Genomic DNA, 7,437 nt, shown 5'->3' with positions numbered 1-7,437 from the left:
AAAAAAAAAAGAGAAGAGGATAGAGAAAGATAGCAAGTGAACAATAGAGGGGATGTTAGTGAGAAACAGATATGGTTTATTATCTGTTGAAGATGACGTGTATAGTATTCTCAACTGGACTGGTCTGGGAAGTATTTCATGATGGGTGAAGTCTTTTAACAAGCAAAATGAGAAATAGTGATTGACTGTTTTAAAAAATTATAATAATAATAATTATTGGGAAATGCATGGAAAAGACTTTGAATGATAAAGCGGGGAGATCAATGCCTCTGTATTGACTGACATGCATGGCATTCCCTTTTGAAAAAGCAATGGAAGTCAATGTAAAGTTATATGTAATCCAATGTAATATAAAGAAGATTATGATGATAATTAAAAAAAAAAAGAAAAAAAAAAAAGATCCCGAGAGGAGAATAGAGGAGAAGGGATTGCGGCGTGGCCATCCTCCCTGGGGGGTGATTTCTCCCTTTCTGTCTCTCCGTCTCTCTCTGTCTTTATGGAGAGCGCACACGCCCTATAGCAAAAACTTCTCCAAAAATAAAGCAAACCTGGTTGCTTATAATTGCAGGAAGAATGGTTTCAGAGCTAAAGCAAGGAGGAGACTAGTCCCTGGGCTGCACCACTAGCTGACATCACTGTTTGGGATGTTCCGGGGTCCCAAATGGAAACACGTCCCATCATTACACACACAGGAGAAACCTCACTGCCCAGGGCCATGGAGAGTTTTTGTGCTCCCGACATAGCAGAGGAAACTTGTCCCTGGTGGTTCCTAAGGCCAACAACCTGTTGAAAGTAGTTCCCAGTGTTGGGACCAGTTCCAGTTTGTAACTTGGGCATGTGGTTTAGGGTACATGTACTCGCTAGAGAGGCAGAGAGACAGAAAGCAAGAACTCCCCCCCCAGGGAGATGGCCTCACTGCAGTCTCTTTTCCTCTATTCTCCTCTCGAGACTTCAGGTCTGCACACACAAGTGTCTGGTGTGAGTTTCAAGCTGCAGGATCAGGACTCAAACTGTGGCTGGCCATGTGGGAGTCCAGCAACGTAACCATTACACCACCTGCTGGCCCCTCCAGTTTCTGACTTGAACTGTTCCCCTGGTAACCTGGCCCAGTTCAGAAAGGTCTGAGACAACCGATGTGGAGCAGAAAGATCGGACTTGGCTCCTGCGGAGTTTCTGGGCTTGAGTCCCTTCTTGGCTAACCTACAACTTGCGTGACTTTGATCTTGGCATGCTATTGATGTTTTTAAAATTTCACTTTTTAATTTAATTTTATTTTAGAGTTTTGCCACAGGGCACATGAGCTTGCTGGAGAGAGACAGAAAGGGAAAGTGAGAGATCACCTGCTGGGGGGCACGGTCATGTCACAATCCTTTCTCCTCCCTTCTCCTCTCAGGGTTTTGGGCACTCTCACACATGCACCCAGTGTGATTTTCAAGCTGCCAGGTTTGGGGCTTGAACCTGAGTTGGCCATGTGCGAATCAGTGCCTCAATCACCATGCCAGCATTACTCATCTTTTTTCGTCCTTTTTCTCATCAATAAAATCAGGATGATAATAGTACCTCCTTCAAAATGTTGTTGGCAGGGCTGAATGCACTTTCCACACTCCTCCAGCAGTAGGGAATTCTTGGCAATGTCACCCACGCAGCCACACAATGGCCACACACTCTATGGAAACTGAGTTGCCAGTGCAGGCGATGTCCGCTAGCGGGGCAGTCCAGGGACTAGTCTACACCTTGGGTTGGGTCACGAGCCCCGGCTGGCAGCTGGGAGCTGAGAGCTGGGAGTGGAAGTGGGAAGGAAGTGGGGCTGGGAAGAGGAAGCATGACTGCAGAGACAATCGCCTTGTCTGGAGTCCCAGGCTGCCCTCATTCGCTCTGTGACCTTGGAAGTCCCTTCCCCTCTTAAGAATAGGGCTCGTCTTTCTCCTAGACAAAACGTCCCCTGGGGGACACGGCTTCTCACTGCCTGTGGGAGCACCCTGCGAGGCTGCAGGCCTGCCCTGGAACCTGGCATTCATGGTGGGACCACCTCTGGCTGGCCAGGAGAAGGCAAGTTCCTCCTTTGTCCTTCAGCTGTCTCCATCTGCCTTGGCCCAGAGGCCAGAACCCCAGGTCCTCCAGAACCCCCATCTGTAAGAGGGGATTGTGATATTCCTTCTTTCCAGCTCTAGGGCCTCTCTCTCCCAGAGGAATCCATTCCTACCAAACCAGAAAGGATGGAGGCCTTCCTTTAGGGGCACACGGTCTCACGACAGCATGGGAGGTGGGTGCATTGGCGGACCTGCGCTGAGTCCCAACTCCTCTCCTTCCAGGGGGCCGAGAGCTTCCCTGAGCCTCACTGTCCAATCTCGTGGATGGAAACATCAATAGACCCGCCCTGCATTTCTCACGGGGCTGGTGGGGAACCCAGTTAACATTTAGCAGGAGGGACCAGCAGATGGCATAATGGTTACATCACTGGACTCCCACATAGTCGATCACAGTTCAAGTCCTGGACTTGACGACTTAAATCTCATGCCGGGCGCGTGTGTATGAGTGCCCAAGATCCCGAGAGGAGAAGGGATTGTGGCATGGACATCCCCCTAGGGGGTGATTTCTCGCTTTCTGTCTTTCTGTCTCTCTGTCTCTCTCTGTCTCTCCAGCAAAGTGCACACACCCTATAACAAAAATCTCTTTAAAGAAAATAAAAAGGTTTAGGGGAAAATGTTCATGACACCTGGACAGCAGATGCCCGAGACTGCGGGAGCCATGAGGTACTCCGAGGGGGTGGAGGAGCGGCCAAGAAGCCGGGGGTTCAGCTGGGCTCTGTGACTGAAAACCGAAGCAGGCAGTCCACGGAGGATTTGACAGAAGGTGAGCACGAGGGCAGCTTAGGAAACAGGAGGCAGGGCCTGGCGCTGCAGCTGTAGATTCTCATCTCCTCCCTGCCCCGCGGCCGCATCTCTGCCACGGGTCACCCCTTCCCAGTGGGCCAGAATTTTTAAGAAATGCTGCATGGGGGCTGGCGGGTGGCATGGTGCTTAGGGGTGCTGGACTCCCACATGGCCTACTGTGGTTCAAGTCCCAGACCTGGAGGCTTGCTTTCTCACTTTCTCTCTCTATCTCTCTCTCTCTCTCCCTGGAAATATTAAAATAATAATAGTAAACAAAATTAAATAATAAAAAATAATTTAAGAAAAAAAGAGCTGCGTGATGGGGCACACGTTGTGGGGAGCAAGCCATCTCGGGGAGCCATGACTGCCCTGTGCACAGGTTGCTTTGAAGAGGGCTGCGTCTGCTCCGAGGTCAAAGGTGGCCAGCGGCTCAGCCGTTACCTTAGCCAGAAGGCCCAACGACTGCCTGGGCAAGACTTCAACCCGGCAGAACTCCCGCTCAGGGAAGGTACTCTGGGGTGCAGGGGAAGGGTGGAGGGGCGCGACGATGGTGTCACTTTGGTTCACTGACACAAAAGCCTGAAAAGCAGGTGGTGGGTGTCGGGCACATGTAGGGTACCCACCTGCACAGATGTTCCAGTTGTCTTCTGCCAGAGAAGTGCCTCCATTTTCCCAGAACATCTGCCCTCCCTTTCCCCTCCTCCCGTCCCTCCCTTCTTTATTCCTTCTCCTTTCTCTTCTCACAGTGCTCACCAGTATTTGTCAGTACCTGCTGTGGACCAGTCATTGTGCTCAGCATGGGTGAACGCACCCTGCCTACGTGGTCCTACGTGGTATTCCAGGACCTAGAGAGAGAATGAACGGCTAGTCCTGCAGTGGGGAGGGCGGTGCTAGGGAGAGAAAGTTCCGGGGGTGCCCAGAGCGTCTACGAGGGAAGCTGCTCTCTGGGTGGGTGGGCGAGGGCGGGGTGGTGGATGTTGACACAGCCCTAATAACTCCTCCCAACCAGAGGTCAAGGTTATGTTTTCACCTCTTTTTTTTTTTTTCTGGAGAGGTTTTTGCTATAGGGTGCATGCGCTCGCCAGACAGACAGAGAGAGACAGAGAGACAGAAAGCGAGAAATCACCCCCCCTGGGGGGGCGGCCACACTGCAATCCCTTCTCCTCCATTCTCCTTTTGGGATCTTGGGCACGCACGCACACACGCCCGGCGTGAGTTTTAAGCCACCGGGTCAGGGACGCGAACCGCGGTCGACTACCTGGGAGTCCAGCAACATAGCCATTACAACTCGTGGTTGGCATGTGCCCACATTTGCATGGTCACTGAAGATGCGCAGTCGTGAAACAGCACACCAGAGTAGGTCGCATGAGGGGAACCTTGGTTGGGGGAGGGATTTCACATTCCCCGAGTTTTTCAGTGGGCCTACATTCCAGAAAACTCTACAACCTCTTCCTCGACCCACAGCCCATACAAGTAAACAGGCTCTTCTTGCCTAGGGATATTTTTGCAAGGAGACCTCAGGCCCCATGGAAGGGTAGCGGTCAGCCACTCGGTAGCACACACACCTGAGCCTGAGTGGGGAGGAAATCGAGGCAGACACTGAAAAAGGGCGCCTTTCCCCGCTGGGCCACGTGGCCCAACTTCGGTGAGACCCCTCCTTTACGATTGCTGTTCATCCTGATCAGCAGCGATGGGGTGGTTTCTTTAACGCCGCTCAACGCAGTGCCGGGTCCCTGGGGAGAAGGCAGAGGTCCTGCTAGGTCTCTTCCAGGATGTTCCCCAGCCGAAAAGGGTTTCTGGCAGCCCCTCCACGTGAGACGGCCGTTTCCTGAGGTTGGCTGACAAGCATCTGGAAACCAAGTACTCTGCACGTTGCCTGTAATTTCCCTTTGATTTTACATGTCTCCGTTACTTTTTAAGAAAAGCAAACATTAAATCCTCATCCCTCTCCAGAGGACTGAGGAGGCAGCTGCATCCCAGCATCTGGTGCCTTATCTGCCCTGAAAATGACTCCGCGTGAATCCACGTAATACCTCTTTAAAGGCAAAGCAGAACCATCTGGAGGGCCCAGAGAGGATTCTGCACAAGGCCACGGAGGGCTGCCTGCCCCAGAGGCCTCCAGGGAGCTTGAGCTGTGCATCAGTGCTGGCACCACGACAGCCACGACTCCGGAGCCACACAGAACTGGGTGGGACCCAGATGGCCCACGGTTATGGAACAGGTTAGCTTTTCTGAGGTCCAGTTTCCCGTTTGGAAAATGAAGTAGCTGTGAGGGCCAAATGCGAATGCGTTAAAGAAGGGAAACCCCTCTGGGGTTCCAGGTTTCCATCCAGAGGCCTCCCTGAGTACACCAGGCAGGAGCACGCCGTTGTCTGCTGTGGACTGGCTGAGCCTGAGGGTGGATCATGGTGTCAGGACCCTGTTGGGGGCGCTGTCTTTTTCTCTCGGTGTCTCTTTCACCTGTGCAAGAGAGAAAGTAACTCTGAAAAAAAGGGAAACACCTGGGGCCAGCAGGTGGCATAGTGGTTAAGATGCTGGACTTCCATGTGGCTGATCGTGGTTTGAGTCCCAGACCTGGTGGCTTGAAATGCAGGCTGGGTGCATGTGCGTGGATGCCCAAGATCCCAAGAGGAGAAAGGAGGAAATGGGATTGTGGCGTGGCCATCTCTCCACGTGGGTGATTTCTCACTTTCTGTCTCTCTAGAGAGTGCGCATGCTTTGTAGTGAGAATCTTTAAAAGAAAGGGGAAACATGTCTGTACTCAGATACACAACCATGAAGACCCAACCCTCATCTCATCCGGTCTACGGGCATGGCCGAGTAGCTAGCTCGTGTAGCTGTCATCAGCACAGAGATGCCCTCTGGGCCATGCAGCACCCTGTGGGTTACACCCGGCAGGAGCAGCTGCTTCTACCCTATGCCAGACCCAGCTACACCCAGCTCACACTGCAGTCGCACTGCGGTCTCGTTAGACCAATACTATTGTCTCCATTTTATAGATGAGGAAATGGAGCCTCCAGGAAATGTCGTAGACATGGGTTAGTTCTTCCGGCCTAACTTCAGTTCCCACTCCCTTCCCTGGCATGGGCTGACAGTTTGGGACCCTGCTCAGCCCACAACAGCTCACTCTCAAACTCTGAGGCTCAGTCTCAACTGCAGGGAAGAAAGCACTAAAAAGGGCGGAGCCTGATTCGCCCTGGAGAGCAGCCGGAGAAGAGCTAGGGAGGTCCGGTTGCAGAGCTCTGCTGCCTTGACTCCTGCCCTGTCCCTTTCCCATCCTAGGTGGCCTTCCCTTACCTTTGGAGTCTGCTCCTTCATTCTCCTTTCGATTCCAAGACCCTCATGGGCCTTCCCTTTTCTGGATAAGCTAGCCAGCTTGGCTTCTGTTCCTGGCATTCCCCGAACTCTAGCTGACACAGGAAGTGATTCCCAGGGTCATTCAACTGACGTGTGGCAGGGTGGAGACCCACATGGCCAGGCTCCCTGGCCATGATCTTCCCGCAGGCCACAGAGCTAGCCTGGACTGGTGGGTCCTGTTACGGGGAGAGCCTTCTGAGTGGGAGGAAGAGCATCTGTGAAGATCTGGGGAGGGGACCTCACATGGTGTGCCCTCAGTGTCACGGAACCAGCAGAGCTGTGAAGGCGTTCAGTGGGGGCAGGTCACTGAAGTCTGAAATCCATGCGTGGCCACGTTCCACTTTTTGCCATAATTAATGGGATCCCTTTATTGTTTCTGTCAGCAAACTATTTGCTATTCAAGCCCTCGGTTCATTGTACATTTTTACAGCAAAAATGGAGGCCTTCCTGAAACAGGTTTCATTTTTCTTAATAACGGTGCATGTCTCGGTCCATTACTGTGCTGCTAAATGGACATACCTGATACTGAGGGCCGAGAATAGAGGTTTATTTGGCTCATGATTCTGGTGCCTGGAAATCTAATAGCGTGGAGCTAGCATCTGGCCAGCCTCTGCCGTAGCACAGCATGCTGGAGAAAAGCAGAAAGATTGGCAGGTGCACGCGAAGAGAGACAGAGAGAGAGAGAGAGAGAGCTGCAGGAAGCCATCTTAAGTTTACAACTACGGGCTCATGTGGGAGATAACCCCTCCCACAAGAGAACTCATTCCCTCCCTTGAGACAGCATTAATCTATTCATGAGGGCACCCTCATGATCCAAACAACACACAGCAACTGTCACTTCCCAAAAGTTGCACCATGACATGGGACCAAGCTTCTAGCCTGGGAGCCTTTGGGGCACAAAGCAGTATCTAACTCTAGCAGTGAAACCCTAGCAGACTAGCCATGGTGCTCTGTGAGAGAGGATTCCTCCCTGCTCTCTGCAAGGAACTGAGGCAGCATAGGGTCAAAACATGCCAGCCAGACAGTTTTCTTAGCTGAGATTCGCTGTCCTAATCTGCAGTGACGGAGCCACACCACCCACACCATGGATTGGGGTGATTTCCAAGAGTTTTCTCTTTGAAATTGTGGTTTTTAAGTGAAGTCAATGGGGCGACAGAGCATGCCCAAGGCATGGGTTCTGTTTTCAGGAGTGGGCCCACCTCCCCCT

Source organism: Tupaia chinensis, unplaced genomic scaffold (assembly GCF_000334495.1).
Source record: "Tupaia chinensis unplaced genomic scaffold, TupChi_1.0 Scaffold143913_1, whole genome shotgun sequence".
Lineage (NCBI taxonomy): Eukaryota > Metazoa > Chordata > Mammalia > Scandentia > Tupaiidae > Tupaia > Tupaia belangeri.
Note: the sequence above shows the minus strand (reverse complement) of the source record.